Source organism: Cnephaeus nilssonii, assembly GCF_951640355.1.
Source record: "Cnephaeus nilssonii genome assembly, chromosome: 5".
Taxonomy (NCBI): Eukaryota; Metazoa; Chordata; class Mammalia; order Chiroptera; family Vespertilionidae; genus Cnephaeus; species Cnephaeus nilssonii.
The window spans coordinates 4,612,100-4,632,018 of record NC_137076.1 but is presented as its reverse complement, the minus strand read 5'-3'; positions in this window follow the sequence as shown (position 1 = coordinate 4,632,018).

Here is a 19,919-nt window from a genome sequence, read left to right as displayed (position 1 = left end):
GTTTTCACATTAGAACTTGCAGGGAAGATCCCTTTTTTGTCTGATTGCAAAGCTGTAGAGAGGTGAGCTCCGAGCTGCTGAGGCGATGGGCCTTGCCATGGAGTAGCTGGTCGGGAAGAGTAAGGCGGATGTGGGGAGGAGAGAGCCCTGAGGGTCCTGCATCCTCTTATAAAATAGGGGTTCCCAGGGGTGAGTGTTCACTGGACCCCTCAACGCTTAGCAGCATGACATCTTGTTACACATCAGGAGATCAAACTCAGTGTCCATGGCGTCTTACTTACCAGCCCACATTTGCTAGTTAACCACAGTTAGTGGTTGAACCAGTGGACTCGGTAATTTTTGCTGACTTATGTCAGCTTAGGCGATTTCATTACCCTTCCGTGTTATTTCACGTTGAAACATTCTAATTGTCTTATCTGCCAAATGGGGATGAGAAGTAATACTTACACCTGATGTCCTTTGACAAGGCCCCAGATGAAAGCAGCTGTAAAGCCCTGTGCTGTGTTATTATGGCCATTACTGCTGTTCTGATGATTGCTGCTGTCATCGATGATAACGTGGTGCTCTACGAACCTATATGTTGTTTTCCTTGCTGTGGTGTGTACTTACGACAACCTCAGAGACCCAGGAGGCTGCAGATGCCCTCTGGTCCGGCCTCCCCTCCCTGATGGGTTTCCCCGACCTCTGTTCAAATGTGGCGACAGGGACGGAAATGCTGAAGGTTCCAGGGGCCACCTGTTCCTCTTTAAGACTTCCTCAGCTCTTCCGAAATGTTCATCCCAGCGAGTTTCATCCACCTCCCAATAATGTCCACAGGCTGTCTTACTTTTGTTCTTTGTGGCCACAGAAATCTGTACCTATTCTCCTTCCTGTAAGACACTTCAGCTTTGAAAACATCTCTTGTGTTTTCCAGCTAAAAATACTCAGTTCTCTCAATTGTTGAAGGCCTGGTAAATATTAAACTAATCAAACCAGTTCATCTCATCCTAAAAAGGATTTAAAGGACATTCTTAACAAAGTAAAGTGAAATAAAGTGAATTCTAGCATATACTATAAAACAGTGGTCCAATATTAATCAGAGAAGGAATCAGGGCTACGGGCAATTAAAATACAAGTGGAACGTAGAGAATGAGATCAAAAGGACAGACATACGCATGAGCCTGTGGCTTCAACTGGTTTGGCTCTGAGCTGAGATCAGAAGTGACTGTGACATTGAAGTTATCAGCAACAGGAAGGCATTTTTCTGTCATCACCTAAAACACTGCTTTCCCCCACGTGGGCCTGCCGCCATCCAAGGAGGCTCTTATCAGTGTGCACTGACAATGGGCTCATCAACAAGTCCCAGTCCCTCCTCGATGCCCTGAATTCACACTGCACTTTCATTATCAACTTCGGAAAAAATGTGGCATCCAAAAATAAAACGAGGTTTTTACAATCGGCCAGATTTATGGTTTGGGGGAATTATATCCTCTCTGGGTGTTTTTATCGGGACAGTTTAAGATTGTTTTAACTTGTTTCGCAACTATGTCACTTTGTTAGCCAATGGAAGTTTATGTTCAAAATACTGAATTTTTATTGTTTTTTGGGGGTTTTTTTGTGTGAATTTATATTGAGCCAGGTTCCCCAAATCTTAATGCTGTTAGTTTTTTAGACACACATGTTTATACTTCCTCAGAACACAAGCAACTTCATCATCTGTTCCTTTTCTTTAAAACATCCTATTAGATCTTGAAGGTTTTTTGTTGTTGTTTTTTAATATATTTTTACTGATGAAGGAGAGGAAAGAGAAGGAGAGAGAGATAGAAACATCAATCATGAGAGAATCATTGATCGGCTGCCTCTTGCACACCCCCTGTTTGGGATCAAGCCCACAACCTGGGCATGTGCCCTGACCGGGAATCACACCGTGACCTCCCGGTTCATAGGTCACACTCAACCACTGAGCCATGCCGGCCGGGCAGATATTGAAGTTTTAACCATATTGCATCGGATTCACTGCTCTGCCTAGAGTTTTGTGTTGCCAAGTTAGGACCTTCTTTGTCTTTAGCTGAATCGTTGGGGCAGATGTCGAAGAAGGCTGGACTCCTGACACTCAGCTTGAGCTGGAATCCAAGTTCACCCGGGTGGCAGCATTAAAACTGTTTAGAAAGCCAAGAAGAGACCATGTCCCAGGGCAGCATGGTGCCGTAACAACACGCCTCTAGACCCGGACAGACCTAGGTGCAGGTCCTCACCTTGCCACTTAGATTCTGCGTGGCCCTGAGCGGTTATTAACTTCTCCTAACCACAGGCTCCTCATCTGGATGCTGCCGCGGTCCTAGCTGGTCCCCAGGATTAGTAGGGTTGCCAACCCCCTGTGGGCATTTCTTTGCCTGGTTTTTAATTTCTTTCTTTCAGTGTTTGTAACCCGAGAGAAAGGATGAAAGGAACGGTCGTGGAATCACTTGTGTTCAACAGCAACCTGATGCCATAGAACGTTGGAGGGAGACTGTGGACGTCTTACCAAGTAGCTGCCTGGCTGTGGGCTGGTGACTTCAACTCTTCTAACCTCTCTTTCCTGATCCAGAAATGGAAGGATTGGATGACAGACTTCTAAATGCACATTAAATAACGACTGGGGACAAGACCCCTACATTTCTATTCCCAGTCTTTATTTAATTCCAAAATGTGCGTCAGAAACCAGGTGCCTTATGCAGATTGTTTTACTTAACTTCCCATATAGTCCTGGTATTACCACTTAGATATATTACATCCTTATCTTACAGACAGTGCAGCGAGGTCCCCGGCACACGTCAGGCAGGCAGGAACCTGCCTGGTGGCGGCCGTGGCGGTTCCGTTAGCAGAAATGAGCAAGGCAGTCTGGCCTCCACTAAAAAACACAGAACTAAAACATCTAGAGATTTTGTCATTAAGCCATTCACTAGGTTTTTTGTGCATAAATATCTCTATCTATAAAACACATTTTATAACATATCTTCCTATATAATAAAGAGGTAATATGTAAATTGACCATCACACCCTCACACAAGATGGCGCCCCATGTGGTCACAAGATGGCTGCCACAAGACAGCCGGCAGGGGAGGGCAGTTGTGGGTGATTGGGCCAGCAGGGGCGGGCAGTTAGGAGTGACCAGGCCAGCAGGGGATGGCAGTTAGGGGCGACCAGGCTGTCAGGGGAGGACAGTTGGGGGGGACCAGGCCTGCAGGGGAGGGCACTTGGGGGCAACCAGGCCTGCAGAGGAGGGCAGTTGGGGGCAACCGGGCCAGCAGGGGAGGGCAGTTGGGGGTGATTGGGCCAGCAGGGGAGCACTTAGACATTGATCAGGCTGGCAGGGGAGTGGTTAGGGGGTGATCAGGCTGGCAGGCAGAAGCGGTTAGGGGCAATCAGGCAGGCAGGCAGGTGAGTGGTTGGGAGCCAGCAGTCCCAGATTGTGAGAGGGATCTCCCAGATTGGAGAGAGTGCAGGCTGGGCTGAGGGACACCCCTCCCCCCCAGTACACGAATTTTGTGCACGGGGCCTCTAGTTTTATATATAATATTCGTTAGAATCGTAGCAATGGGAAGGATCTGGGAGACTAGTTTAAGATCTCTCACTGTGCAGGCAAGGAAACTTAAGCTCATGGAGGCAGACTTACCCAAGCTCATGCTGGACACACTAAGCCAGGACTGTGGGCCAGTCCTGAACCCTCGGAAGGGCCTGGTGTCAAATAAACTCGGAAGGTTCATGGGAGATGGTGTTGTTGCTTCAAGCACAGTGGCCTCTCTTGTATTCGAGTTTTGGCACCTGGGTGCCCTCTGAAAGTCCAGGCGAGGGGATGTGGGAGAAGTCGGGCCGAGACCGCCTCTTCTGAACCGGGATGTCCAGGTGTTCTCTCACTTGAAGCACACGAAGGTGTTTGGAAATTTACCAGATGTATTTTCCCACCCTTCGGGAACCTGACCAGGCTAAGCCTCTGTGATAAGTGCATGCATTCACACACACTCACCCACGCACACTACCTCTCCCACTGGCTTGTTTTTGAAGCAGCTCTTTGGAAATACAATAGGAAAATAACACCTTGTCCTTTGCTCACAGCTATTGGCCTAAGGGCTGAACCCACCAGAGGAAGTTGCCCAGAGAGCACGTCTTTGTAAAGGTGACAGAAATATTCAGGGCACCAGTGTTTCCAAGTTCAACTTCCTTGTTGAAATCACTTCACATGCAAAAGAAAAGAGGGAAATAAGACACATTTTTGATAGAGTAATAAAATTGTTGGAAAGGTCTCGAGGATAGAAGGACTTCAAAGAACTACAGGGGTACACAGAGGCAGGATTCCGGAGCACCGAGTTTATTTCTCACGCTGACCTGTTAGTGCTCAAGTCTTTCATTCTCTCATCCATGAAACAAGCCCTAAGCCCGAAATTGCACTGGAAAAATAAACAACAGCAATTAACTCTTGGCAAACAGTATCCCTGGATTGTATGTGAGAGCCTTGTTGTACATTTTAAAGTCAAAGTTTTCAGATTAAATGGTTTTGTACAAGTTTTGTCCCACTTTCAAATTCTTCTAATTCAGGAGAACTCTCCTTCTCAAATTGGGTAGAGTAGTTTTAATGGGATGGAGAGAAGCCGTTTCAGTCGCTACAAACACTGCTAACACTTTAACTTTCCAATAGCAACAGTAGCTTTCAGCCTAGAGGAAGCGGCATCTTTTAAGTTTTGATTTTGCTCACGTGACATACATAAAACAAATCAAAAGTTCATGAAACAACACTGTTATTGTGAGAGGTGTGCTCTGATATTTTACTTTATTTTTCTCGTTTGAAAGCAGCCAATCCCACCCGATTGAACTGCTTTCTAGACCCCTTAGCAGAACACAACTAGTCTTTGAGAGACTCAGAGCAGGAGGTTTTTAGTGGAAGGACCATGTTCACTCTTCAATACCGTGTGGGAATTTACTCCCTACCACTTGAACATCGTGTGATGTTTTCACATGAACAGTTTTCTACGATGGAAGTCAAACTTGTAGCATTGTGAAAAAGGCACCATGTGGTACTAACATCGCTTCTTGTCCAGTCTTCTTTCTCTGTGGTTAATACATAAGGTACCCAGATTACATAAGGCTGTATCCAGACAGACATTCATCAGTATGAAACCATGTCCTGTGTGTCCGCAGGGGATGTGTGGAGCGTGACCATGGGGGAGTGTGTTTGGCCGAGGCAGGAGACAGAAGAAGATAGTGGGAGGGGCGTTAGACCAGAAGCAGGGTTCCTGGTCCTAATGTGAGCCATGCAGTGTGAGATGGGGCTCATTTCTTAACCACTCTAAGTCCCCGTCTATAAAAAAGACTTGATGTAGAATATTATAAAATAGTGTCTAATTCTAAAATTCTTCGATTCTAAGCAAATGGTTGTTTAAGCCAAAGGAGTGTTTCATTATGCTATTAACATAGTATTAGTGAGTTGTATCGGACAAGATAATAACTCGCTTTCTTTGCTTCTTATTATAATATCCAAAATATTAATATCCTCTGACTCTGCTGACAGGGCCAGTTAAGTCAACATCAGGGTATGGGATAATACAAATGGGATGGTCTAATGCAGTCTGGTAATTATGATATTAACCATAATTGATGCATGTATATATAAATGCATCTGGCACCATGATAATTTTAGTGTTGCTAGGCATCTTAGTCTGTTCAGGCCGCTGTAAACAACAGACATTTATTTCTCACAGTTCTGGAAACTGGGAAGTCCAGGATCAAAACCCCAACACATTCATGTCTGGTGGGAGCTGCTGCGGGTTCAGAGGGCTGCTGTCTGTGTCCTTTGTGTGTGTGTGTATGGGGGGGGGGGCGGGGAGGGAGGAGAGGTGAGGAGCGCTGTGGGTCTCTGTCATAAGGGCACTAATCCCACGATGAGGGGCTCCACCCTCACGACCTCATCACCTCGCAAAAGCTTCACCTCCTAACGCCATCACATTGGAAGTTAGGGTTTCAACATGCCCATTTGAGGGGAACACGCCTTCAGTCTGTGGCATTGTAAGTTTCATATGTTCCTAATAGATTTTGATGAGTTTGTGAGGAAGCTTACTGTAATGAATCGTGCACCATGTTCACCCCTCTTTCCATGTATCAGAAGTACTGAAGAATACGTTTATTAAATAAATGCAGTCCCTTTGACTTCCTGTTCCCAGATAGCTTCTGAGCCTGGCGTGCGGTGTGGCCAGCAGCGAGCTCTGCCCAGGAGGCTGGACCTGAGGCACATCAGCTGTGGTGTAGAATCGTCAGCAGCCCCAGTTTTGCATACAGGGAGAAGTAACGTAAAACGAATATTAGAAACTGAGTATTTTTATTTTATTTTTAATTATTTTTTTATTGATTTCAGAGAGGAAGGGAGAGGGAGAGAGAGAGAGAAACATCAATGATGAGAGAGAATCATTCATTGATCAACTGCCTCCTGCACAATGGAATGGAGCCAGCAACCCAGGCATGTGTCCTGACCAGGAATCGAGCCGTGACCTCCTGGTTCATAGGTCAACACTCAACTACCGAGCCACGCTGGCCGGGCAGGAACTGAGTTTTGAAATTAAGCTTGAGATTCATGGGAGAACCTCTACGTGAGAAAGATGGTTTCTGCCCAATGGGGGATGACTCAGCACAGGGACCCGAGGGTTGTCCTCTCTGCTCTCACCCCAGACTCTCCTCATGCAGCCCTAGTCCACTCTGCCCTCCCATTGCCGGAGCCCAACATGCTTTTCTTAAATTAGTGCACAACTCCATCCTACATCTCCTGGGTCTGACATGGGGCCATCCAATTTCCAAGTCTGCACTACTGGACTAATACTTGGAAGAGGAAAGGAGGAGGGAAAATGAGAGGAAGGAAGGAAGGGGAGAGAAACATTGATGTGAGAGAAAAATATTGGTTGGCTGCCTCCTGCATGCCTCCTACTGGGGATCAAGCCCACAGCTGGCGACCTTTCGATGCATGGATGATGCTCAACCACTGAGCAACACCAGCCAGGGCCTAATCTGCTGACGTTAAAATAAGGAGATTGTCCTGTATTGTCCACGTGGGTTCAAGTGTAATAACACGAGCCCTTAGAAGTGGAAAGCCTTTCCAGGCTGCAATCACAGAGATGGAACATAAGAGGCAGGAGAGAGTCGAAGCATGAGTGGGACTTGACCAGCCATTCTGGCTCTGAAGATGGAGAAAGGGGACCCTGAGTGAATTAATGGGCTGGACTCTGGAAACTGGAATGGCCATCACCTGACAGCCAGCAAGGAACAGGTGACTGCAGTCTACAGCCACAGGACTGAATTTGGCCAATAATACAAATGAGCAAGGAAATGGATGCTCCCCTCCAGCCCGCAGATGGAAATGCAGCCCTGCGGCACCTTGAGGTGAGCCCAGGGAGGTCTGTGTTGGACTCTGACCTGCAGAGTTGTGTTGTTTTAGGCAGGGTCTAGCCCGCTGGGCAGTCCAGGGAACATTCGTCAAGGCTGCTGCGGGATCCTTGAGCCCAAGTCAGCTGCCGGAGAGGTCCTACGTTTTCCAGAAACAGGTCTGCCCTAATGTCATTGTCATGGTTGGTCTCTGGCGGGGAGCAGACCATGAAGGGCTGTGCATATATGTTCGTTAGCTAACCCCTTCACCTTCTTTACCCATTTTTTATTTTGCTAATAACAGTAACTAACATCTACCAAGCCCTTACCACGTATTGGGTAATGTATTTTAGAATGCAGTATTTTTAAGGTAGGTACTAGTATGCTCCCCATAATTCAGATACATTTATTTATTTAACAAGTGTTTAGGATTCAGCAGTTAATAAAAAGGCACGTCCCTGCCGTGAGGGCGTTCATTCTGGCAGGTGAGATAAGCGATAGAGGAGTAAACGCCTGGCTTCTGTGTGGCGGCCATGAGCCCGGAAGCAGTTCAGCTGGTAAGTGACCCAGGGCCCCAGTTCTGTGCACTGGGACTGCCTTTGTGACATTCTGGCCGAGGCTTCCCTTCACGGGCTGCTCCCAGCTGCCGGGGTGGTTCTCAGCATCTAGAAGGGTTCTGGAATCTGGAGAAGGGGCTGCGAGTAAATTAAATAAACTAGACATGAAATATAAATTTGGAAGGCATTCTGGGGGAGCCAGAGGAAGCTTAGTTCTAGTGACTAAGTTCTTCCAGTCTCCGCACCTAGGGCTTTTTATTCACACATTTTTCCCTCTAGCAAAGCAGATATACATATCAAAGGTAAGGCCTGGTAAACAATAAAAAGATTATCAGGTTGGGGGAACTGCCTTTGGCTGTTCCAGCAGCAGGCAATAATATATGCAGATTTTCAGCCCTGTTGAAGCTGTCCATCAGCCTTCTGATAAACTTCTCACATTTATTATGCTAACTACTGGAATTTGCTTTCAGCACCCAGCCACAGACTCACCGGGACAGACCTGTTTCTGGAAAACATAGGACCCCTCCTACAACTGATGGGCTCAAGGATCCCCCAGTGGCCTTGATGAATCTTCCCAGGACTGCACAGCAGACTAGAACCTGCCTACTTCTAGAACACCCCATGTCTAGAACACACCCATGTCTAGAACATGCCTACTTCTAGAACAAACCCGTGTCTAGAACATGCCTACTTCTAGAACGCACCTGTGCCTGACCCTGCCCCCTGACCAATCAACGGGGCCACGAACGTTCCCCCCGCCCACTGCTTTGGACCCCCAATAAAGCCTGTGTTCCCCCAAAGCGCGCTCTCTCTCTCCCGCCGCAGCGCAGGTGGTTGTTGGAGACGGGAGCTCGTGCTAGCACGAATAAAAGTTCTCTTGCTTTTGCATCGGGCTCAGCTCCTTCCTGGTGGGTTTTTGGGGATCCTGAACACTGGGCATAACATTTGGGGCCTCGCCCGGGATCCCCAAGCCGCCCCCCCGAAGGACCCCCAAACCCGGAGAACCTGATTGGCCACGGTAAGTGTCTGTTTGTCTTTTGTCTCTTGTGTGAGCTCAAATCTGAATCTCTGGCAGTGCCCGAAGTGGTCTAGGTGGACGCACTGGAGGACCACGGATGGGAGGAATCAGGAGATGTCTCAATCCTCCTTCAGGAGGGATGTGTATTCCCCTCATGAGGGATGTGTATTCCCCTCGAGCTTCTGGGACGAGGTGGGTCGCTCCTGCCGGTTGGCGTGAGGCCGTCGTCCAGCTTTCGGTTTTGCTTCCACGGAGTTGGAAGACTGTTCTTTGGGGCCCTTTGTCTGTGTTTGTGTTTCTCTGTTTTATTTTGTGGACTTACTGGACGGACATTATGGGACAGACTCAACCCACTCCAAGTGAGTGGAAAGGGGAGCTTGATCACCTCTCCCCCCCCCCCCCCCCCCCGGAGGCCATAGAGCTTCCTCAGGCAAATTAATCAGGAGTCAGGAATCAGGAATCAGGTGACTGTTTAAACTCTGGTAAATATCTAGTAGGAGTAAAAAACTCAGACTGTTTTGTATATAAATATAAATGTGAGAGTATTTGTTATCTCTTTCTGCTGTTTAATTTATTTAAAGATAGGGCAGACCTGCTGTGATGGAATGCAAAAGTCTTTAGCAGCTGCTGAGACACCTTTTTCTCGAGTCTTTTGTTCTCCGTCAGAGAGGGAATCAGCCCACTTAGCTAATAAAAATTCCTCTCTCTGTTTGTATAAGTAAAGGTTTCAGTTTGCTCTGATATGTGAATTTGCTGTATTAAATTTAATTTTAAAGTCCTAGGGTTGATTTAAAAGTATACATTTGTAACATTTCAAAGAACAAAGAACTTTTATTTATGGCTTTTTTATCTCTTTTGGTGGTCAGAGACTTCCCAGGGGCAGGACTTACAGCTCCGAAGGGCGGAGAGATTTACAGGCCCTGTCCCTGCCTGTGACATCATAGTCCAATGTGGAACTAAGGCTGAAGTTATCATTAACTTTCTATAGACCCGTTAACCGTTTGTTTAACTTACTGTTTTCAGTTATTTATTAGGATCCTCATAGAGGACATAGCCTGGTCTTTCCCTTCCTCTCTCATCCTGATTCTGATAGCATCTGTAACTGGATTAAAGATCTTTTCTTTCAGGAGGCCATCTTGGCTTTCAGCTCGCAAGAAATCTCCTCCTGCGAGAGGAGAGAGGGACCCCCCAGAAGGGGCCGGAGGCTCTCCCTCCCGACAGGTGTTTGTTTTGTGTTTTTTCATGTTGGTGTCAGGACTGTTTGTTTTGTCTTTTTATCTTGTCTTTGTCTGTCATATTTAGGCCCTATGTGTGTATTATTTGTTGAATTTTGATTTGTCAAGGTTTTGTCAGTTTGTTGTCAGTCTGTTAAAATCCTCTTGGAGGACATTGAGTTGTTCTTCCCTCCCTGTTTAACCTTTGTGTGATTGAATTACTGAGCTTTTTATCAAGGTTCCTTGCAAGGTTTTGCCTCTATGTGTAACCTGTCCCTCCCCGACTAAGCATTTTTTTCCCAGGTCAATGCCGTACTGTAGGATAACTTTCCCCTCACAGTCCCTGAAATATTAGTCTTGTTTCCTTTGTCCAACATGAATGCCATTTCTGTTTTGCTGAAACATGGGTCAAGAATCCTGTCCTGGGATGTGGGAAAGGGAGGCCCCCATCAGGGGACTTAGAGGCAGTGTTCCTGTTATCTGCTCAGATCCCAAGACTGTAAGAATACTTGTTTACTGAAATGGTATAAGTACAGATGTTTGTTTGATATTTTGTTTATCTGCCTGGTTATAATTATTTGTTTATATGTAGAAGTCTGTGAGAAGAAAAAAAAAGAAACATTTAATTTGTTTAAGGCTGAGTGTTCTGACACATAGCAAATTGCCCCAAGTGGCCACTGGGATTTCTTTTTCCCGGGGTGCTTGCTCTGTGTCAGAGGGGGAATCGGCCCGCCTAACAACATTTCTGTCTATGTTTATTCATTTGGAGGTATAATGTTGTAACAATTGTGGTCCAAAAAAAAAAAAAAAGGTTAAAAGCAGGGACCAAATTTTAAAGTTAACTATTTACAAGAAGGAAGCCGGAGCTGGCAAAGTCACCAAGTCTGCCCAGCAAGCTCAAAAACTAAATGAATCTTATTTCTGACACCTGCCACCACCCAGTCTTAATCAGTGGTGGAGGAACGGTCTCAGAAGTGTTTGTCTCAATTGGCCATTTAAGTTTGATGTGATTAATGATTACAGTACATTGTAAAACCTTCAGAAGGAAAGGAAAATATTTTGTGGGCCACTTGGTCCTTGTATGTATATGTCATCTTTTAAGTTATAGTTTTAAGATCAGTAATTTTTAATAGAAACAAACTCACGCAGAGTGGCTTTTCAGAAAGATTAGGGAGTCTGATTGCAGTGTAGAGGTCACTGGTTCCCCCATGCCACCTTCCCTGGCAGGAGGCAAGCGCTTTTCCCAGTGGACTGCCAGATGAAAACGCCTTGGTGGGAGCACCTCCTTCACCACCTGGGACCCGAGCCGCGATCCCTGCCTCCACCCACCCAGCGCCCATCCCCCCTGAGCCCTCAACTGACAGGGTTTTGAGTAGCTGGAGGCGGCTGCGAGGAGGGAAATTCCCTTGTGACCCCCTGTGCCCCAATGAGACCCAAGAACCCTCGGCGACTCCTTGGACACTTTTCACCATGTTCTGTTAGGGGGCTTAAAGGCGGCAGCTAGAAATCCCCCCATTCCCCTTTTCAGGCTTATCGGAGGCTGAGATCTTTATCTCTAGGAAAAATGTGGAAGTTTGAAATTCAAATGGCTGGAGGGAGCGGCTGGGCCTGCTCCCTTCTCCCTCTGCCTTTTCTAAATATTTTAAAATAATGGAAGGTTTGAGGCATGGTTATGCATTTTTGAAGGACATAGAAAGAAGGTTTGAAGGCTAATTTGAAATTGTGAAATTTGTGAAGGTTTGTGTATGTGGTGAGAAGGGGAACAGAGAAATGTTGGAAGGAAGAAAAGGCCAGCAGCAAATAGAAAGGAATTAGTATGCCTATTGTAAGAAGCAGGGGCACTGGAAGAGAGAATGTCCTGGCATGTTAGCTAGAGAAGCAGAAAGGGGAGACTCAGACTCCAAGGGTCTTTAACTTAGAGGAAGAGGACTGATAGGACCGGGGTTCCTTTCCATTAAGCCCCCAGGGTAACCTTACAAGTGGGGGGCAAACCTGTTAGTTTCCTGGTGGACACTGGGGCAGCCTATTCAGTCTTGACAGAGCTGATGGGACCCGTAACCTCTAAGAAGACAGCAGTCCAGGAAGCCATCGGACAAATTGCCTATTTTCCTTGGACATCAAAAAGGACTGTAGAACTTGGAAGGAACACGGTAACGCATTCATTTCTGGTCATGCCAGAATGTCCGTACCCCCTGTGTAGACGTGCCCTCCTACAGAAACTATTTGGACGTGCTACCATATCCTTTGAGGGGAACGGAGCGGGAATTCCTAGGGGCAGTTGGATACTACAACCTGTAGATACCGGGGCTCTTGGAGACTGCTAAACCTCTATACTCAAGTACTGGGGGAACGCAGCCGCTGAACTGGACCGAAGTGGAACAACGGACCTTTGAAAAGCTAAAGAAGGCTCTCGTCTCAGCACCTACCCTAGCCTTGCCAGACGTCACGAAGCCCTTCCACCTCTATGTGAGTGAGGTAAGGGGCATTGCCAAAGGGGTTCTCACTCAGACTCTAGGTCCCTGGAAGAGACCTGTTGCCTATCTGTCTAAGAGACTAGACCCCGTGGCAGCAGGGTGGCCAGCGTGCCTCCGGGCAGTGGCCACCACAGCATCGCTGGTGAAGGAGGCAGATAAGCTGACTCTGGGCCAGGAACTAGCCCTGACAACACCCCATGGTGTGGAGGCCCTCCTTCGAGTTGCTCCGGAGAGATGGATGTCAAACACCAGGATCACCCAGTGCCAAGCTCTTCTCCTGGACCAGCCCCGCGTCCGGTTCCATAAGACACTGGCCATCAACCCTGCCAGCCTGCTTCCAGATGATGACCCAGAGGAACCCATTCATGACTGCACAGAGGTAACAGACGCAGTACAAACGGCTCGCCCAGACATGACAGATGTCCCGCTATCATCACCAGACAAGGTACTGTTCACGGTTGGGAGCAGTTATGTTCAGGATGGCATCCGATGTGCAGGGGCAGCGGTAGTCACCCTGGACCGCACCATTTGGGTGCAGTCCCTGAATAGGGGAACCACGGCACAAAAAGCCGAACTTTTGGCCTTAATCCAGGCCCTTCGATGGGGACACAGTGCCATCCACCGGGAAAGAGGGTTACCAACTGCAGCGGGAAAGGACACTAAAATTAAGGAAGAGATTTTAGCCTTATTGGAGGTCATCTGGCTCCCAAGGGCAGTTGCAATGGTGCACTGCAAAGGACATCAGAAAGGGGAGACAATTGAAGCCAGAGGAAATAGAGCTGCAGACCAAACTGCCAAGGAAGCCGCCCTAAAACCAGTGGGGCCTTTACAAGTTTTAGTAACCCTGCCGGACCTGGACCTACGGCAGACCCCCTCCTACACCGAACAAGAGGAGGAATTGGCAGAACAGAAGCAAGCCATCAAAGGACCAGATGGTTGGTGGACCCTACCAGGTGACAGACTGTTGGTCCCAGAGGCTCTAGGTCAGACGTTAGTTTCCCAGTTACACCAGGCTACCCACATAGGCGTAGATAAGGTAATTAGAAGCATAGTCACTAGAAGTAGTGTCTGTGCACAGGTAAATACTAAGCAAGGTAAGAGGGTCCCCCTGAGAATTCAGGCCCCAGGGAAATTCCCTAGGAGAGCATTGGGAGGTGGATTTCACAGAGATTAAGCCACCAGCATCAGAGTACAAGTACCTGCTAGTTCTCATAGACACCTTCTTGGGTTGGGTTGAAGCATACCCCACTAGGACAGAAACTGCCTCTATAGTTGTCAAGAGATTACTCCAGGAGATTATACCTACATTCGGGCTGCCAGTAGTCATAGGATCAGATAACAGCCCCACCTTTGTAGCCAAGGTATTTCAAAGTATAGCTCAAGCCTTAGGCCCAGAATCTGGACAGGCATAAGTAGGACTCTAAAAAAAGTACTTTAACTAAATTTGTCCTAGAAACCGGTGAAAACTGGACCAACCTCCTGCCTTCGCCCTCTTATGGGCCATGTGTACCCTCTACCGGGAGGGTTCCTCCCTTCTTTTTGAGGTCATGTATAGTAGACCTCCCCCCCCCTCATCCTTTCCAGGGTCAGGGAGAAACTGAAAGCTGGAATTCATAACCATTCCCTTACTCAAGTCCTTACAGGTTCTGCAGTATACCCAGAGAGCAAGATGCTCTGCCAGTGCCCACCGCGGACCCTGTACGTCCCTTCCAGCCCAGGGACTCGGTGTAGGTAAAATTCACTGACCAAGGACTCACCCTAACCTGAAAGGGACGCTACACTGTTATCCTGAGCATGCCCACGGATGTTGAAGTAGACAGTGTCCAGACCTGGCTACACCACTCCCAGCTCCTGCACCAGGAAACGGCCTGGATCCTGGCAACCACCCGTGAGATCCCTAGCCTGGGCTCCACGCAGGCCAGGAGGAAACTCGACACCTGCAGGAGAGGAACTGGACTTCACTGTGGACAGTACTGATGGGGACTGTGGTACTAGAGGCCTTGGCCAGAAGTGGGAGACGAGGTAGAAATGCAAACCGTCCCATGATTGGGCCCGTAAGTTTCAAGACAAGGGGGGAATGACAGGGCAGAGCAGGACAGCACAAAATGTACTGTACCCTCCATCCTGTGTAACTATGTATATGACTCCCTTTTCTGAGCAGTTACCCGACCTGCCCTTAAACCTGCCAATAGGAATGCAGAGAAGTGGACTCAGTCCAAATTAGGCAAGCTGCACAGTACCCCCGTGTAACCAGACCCCTGACCCTGCCCCCTGACCAATCAATGGGGCCACGAACGTTCCCCCCGCCCACTGCTTTGGACCCCCAATAAAGCCTGTGTTCCCCCAAAGCGCGCTCTCTCTCTCCCGCCTCAGCGCCGGTGATTGCTGGAGACGGGAGCTCGTGCTAGCACGAATAAAAGTTCTCTTGCTTTTGCATCGGGCTCGGCTCCTTCCTGGTGGGTTTTTGGGGATCCTGAACACTGGGCATAACACATCTAAAACACCCCATGTCTAGAACACACCCATATCTAGAATATGCCTGTGTCTAGAACACATATGTAGAACATGCCTACTTCTTGAATGTGCCTGTGTCTAGAACACATCTATGTCTAGAATATATCCATGTCTAGAACATGCTCAGGCCTCCGACACATCCATGTCTACAACAGGTCTATGTCTAGAATACGTCTATGTCTAGAACACACCCACAGGAGGTCTCTGGACTCTCTCCCCATTTTCTCTCATGTGGGCAGCTTTCCTAATACAATTTTTGCAGGTTTGACCCCATCTTGGCATCTGCTTCTCAGAGGACCCGGATTAGAATAACACTAGGTTAGGGAGTCATGAGTGCTGTCAAGAAAAACACACACACGAGGGGTTAGCAGTGTGGTCTCTTCAATAGCGCTGGCCAGGGAAGGTTTCAGGCAGTGGTGGCATGTGAGCCACATAAATAGAGCTGAAGAAAACTGACTTTTAGGGGGAAGTAAATTGCTTAAGAAGGTATCAGTGATTTGCGGCAGATCAGTAGCTAGCTGGCACTTGCTGCGAGTGAGTTTTGATAAAGTGTGATGAGAATACCTATTGGGGAGACAGCTCACATCAAACAGATTGAGTGTATGTGAACAGAACTGCTCCTGAGGGGCAAGGCCAGGGGCCGTAGAGCAGCCGAGAGCTGCTGTGTGCGGCAGGCTGTGCCCCTCAGCCTGCTCCATCTGGCATCCTTCACCCGGTCCTTGTATATTTATTTTGCTGGTGCTGCAACTTCTATACCAATTCTCCCATCAGCAGTTTTAAAATAGGGCATGACATTGAATTGCTCTTTTTTTCTTCTGACTTTTCCGGTCCTGTTTCCTGAACCATCTCTATCTCCGACACTGCGTAAGTTGTCATTGAAACGTGCTTCCAAATGTCACACAGTACTGAATAACAAGCACATTCTGTTTGGATCTGAACTATAATCTCTTAGAAGTAACTGGTTCCCTCTCTCTTTGCCCACAGGTACCCAATCTCACCATTGAATCCCACTACCCTGAGAAGCCAGGGAGAGTTCATATGCAGGGTGGAAAGCTAGCTCTTCTGTTGAAGGAATTAAATAGGACACACCCTTTTACTTCTCTAATCATACTGCAGCCTAAGCCATTGAAATCCTGAGACAAGGCATCATTTCCTACAAACCCTCTGATGCATTTGTGAAGTCTGTGGTTGGTGAGTGTGGAATAGACCCCCTGCTCTTTTGGCAAAGCCTGGCCCCCCGTCCACCTTCCACAGGAAGGCGCTGCCCCTCCTACAGATGACAGCTTGTGGAGGCGGAAAGTACTTTTCATAAGAGCAGGGGTGTTCGAAGCAGCACTGTCCTCTGCTTCATGAGAAGCAGTCGTGGCCAGAACCCAGTGATGTCACGTAGGTTTTATCTTGCATCAGCAGCGCAGCGAGGAAATTCCAGAATTAATCAGCGTGCTGGCACGGCCGTGCCTGGGCTGGAAAGTTCACCGTGTTCCTTCCACGCTCGCCGCGGGCGCTGGGCTCCACGGTAGCCTTTGTGAGAGTAATTGGCTCCCTCCATGTCCAGGCTGCTGCAACGATTATAAATGTGTCCTTTTAGAGAATGTAGAATTTTAAGTGGATGCAGTAAATGGTCATTTCAACTAAAAGATGATTGTCCGTATTTGCACTTGATCTTGTAACAACCAATAATTAGTTATGTTTTATTATCAAGTTCTTTAGAATATTAGGGAATGGAAAGTGAGATCATCAGAGTCTGGAGAAATACTATAGTCTGTTGAAGGGAGGGGAGAGTTACAAGCCAAGAAGGCTGTTTTTTTCAGCTTAGTTCTAGTTCATTGGCGCTCTAGTTAGAGAAGTCGCCAGGTGATCGTCAAGCATTGGCTAAATAAGAGAGGAAATGTCACTTCAGGGACCCAGAGCCCTTGAACAGGATAATGGGAGTTGGGAGAGCTTCCTCTAAAGTTTTGAAAGGAGAAAATACCTTCGCTTGAAGGGATGTTTGGGGTGCGCTCTCACGCTGGGTGATTGCCTTCGGGGTGTCGCTGTGGTGCCTGTCTTTCCTCTCTGTCCCCCCTTTGCCCCTGCATGAGGCTCCACCGACCCTGGCACGAGGCGTGCAGCCAGGAGCAGCCTTCCTCAGGCCCCTGTGTCCGAGGGCATCTCCAGGCATCACACGGCTTGTGCTCCTTCGGCCACTCTCAGCACGGTCTGAGAGGCAGCCTTTCAGGAGTCAGAGTGCCCGGATGACCTTGAGGGTGACTCGAGAATGCCCCAGTTTAGCGCCGTATTTGCCCAGTGAAGACCATGGAGAGGTTTTTTGTGTTTTTGTGTGTGTTTTGTTTTGTCTAGATGTAATAAAATAGTTTGGTGCTGAATTTTATTCTGAAAGAGAAGTGATGAACATGAGTTCTTATCTATTTTTCAGTCAGACTTGCCAAGTTCTTCCCATTTTGAGCCAGAATCAAGTGAATCAATCACCTTGGTTCTCTGAGGCTCGATTTTCTTATATAAAATGGAGCTTATTTTGAATACCTTCCTCACAGGATCATTGTGAAAGTAAAATACTAGAGTATATATCAAGGAGCCTTTGTAAAGCAGTGAATATAGTGCTTGGCATTTAATAGTCCACCAAGTATTCTCACCCCTTCACTTGGTCTTTCCATGTTCCGACCCCTTTATTCCACGTTTCACGCGTAACATGTGGGCGGGGGAATAGATCCCCCAGTCTTTCTGCTGTTCTAAACTGACTACAGTATTTCTTCAGACTCGGAAAGATATTGCTGCTTCTCAGGTCCCTGGAAAACCCAATAAAAATGCATTTGAAATCTTAATTGCGCAGCAACTGGAGTGTGAAACGTTGGCATTTCTAAAGGTGTCAGACAGCTGCACGAGATGAACGGCCACTTGCAGGAAGGAGACATGCAGTGGTGCCCTGAGGGTGGGTCCATCATTTTCCGCCTAATCTTAAACACACTTCGCTTCTCCCTTTTAAAGTCTGCTCCTTGGTGCTGGGGGTCCTGTTCTGTGCTGACATTTCATTGTTGGCCCCCTGTAGGTGGTTGAACCAATGGTGATCCACTTGGTGGTACTTAAAACCAGGCAATAAAATTCTAATTTAATGAACAATAGTAACTCATTTCAAACTGCCAATGGAAACAAAACCATTTCAGCAAATGCCTAATAGAATAGGAGTAATTTTTATTTTTAAAATGAACCAAAAAATGGTGCGATGTGAGCCTCATACCTAGCGTTTATCACAGGTGCCAAATCATTTTAAAACAGGTAAACATCAAAACATAAATAAAAATGATATATACTAAAGTTATATTTTAAATTACACCAATTACCAATTATTTAAATTATTCCAATGACAATATGTATGAATATAATATATTGATATCATTTCTAGGGATTGCGTGTTTCATTAAGTTTTTTTTAATTCACTTACAAGGCTAGAGGCTGATTAAGACAACCACGAGTCCCAGCACGAGGAACAGATTCTTGTAAATAAGCAGTGTTGCTCCGTGCGTTTTCCTTGCTCTGCTGTGCACACTCCCTCTTCCACCTCCTGAGCTTAATCTTCGGTGGTTTCCTGTGGTGGGACATTCTCCATCTCAGCGTCTGTCACAGAACTCTTCACTGAATTCAAATGGGAAGACCTGGTGTTTATTTCTTACCAGTTCTGTGCTTCCTCAATCATATTTTAAGACATGTCTGAGTCTCCTATTCCAGTGTATTCACAAATTTCATGGCGGATGTGTGCAACGTTATTTTCAGAGGTTTTAATGTTCTGCTGGGTTGTTTTTTTTTATTGATTTCAGAGAAGAAGGGAGAGAGAGATAGAAATATCAAGGACGAGAGAGAATCATGGATCAGCTGCCTCCTACACGCTCCACACTGGGGATCCAGCCCACAACCCAGGCATGTGCCCTGACTACGAATTGAATCCTGACCCCCTGGTTCATAGGTCGAAGCTCAACCACTGAGCCACACCGGCTGGACCTGCTGTTGCTTGTTTTTGTTTGTTTTATAGCATATACTCCCTAGTGCTTAAGGATTTGAACAGAATTTAAGGATTCATCAAAGACAGATACCAATTCAAATTTCTCTCTCCCTCTCGCATATACATCTGCTTAGATGTATAGTAGTGTGCATTGTATGTGTTTTTACACTCCTAAAAATGTACACATAAACTTGAACCTCATCGGCACACAGCATTGGGGTGTGAGGAACTTGAATTGCAGGTAACCTTGGCCTTTAAAACTAGGTAGCAGGACGTTCCCTGAGTCATTGTCTCAGTCTCCTTGGTGGAATGTTAAGCCGGTGTAACAACCCAGTTGAACTCTGGAGAATGTCTAGAATAATTACCTCGTGATTCAGAGCATGCGGAAGGAGACAAGGCCCTGTAGAAACGGTCAGACTGTCTCATGCAAAGACTCCATCCAGACATGGTACTGTCCGTGGTCACCAGGAAGGGCCCGGCCCGGCCTCTCCTATCGCGATGTTTGCATAGCCTCCTCCATCCCCCTCACCCCTTACATCCCGCACGGAATGCGTCTGAATTTGTTGACTGCGTTGATTCTAGATGCACTTGAAAAGCTTAATTTGGGACTAGCTCGTGTTGACTCGTTCATTTATTTATACAACAAAGGAGAAAGGGTAGAACTTTTGTCCGATCTCCTGGGCTGCCCCAGTCGAAGGCGGGATTGTTTGGACCACGCGAAAACAAAGTGAGGAATAAACACAAGTGAGCTAAAAGTTTAAAACAAGATTATGAGTTGTTTATTAG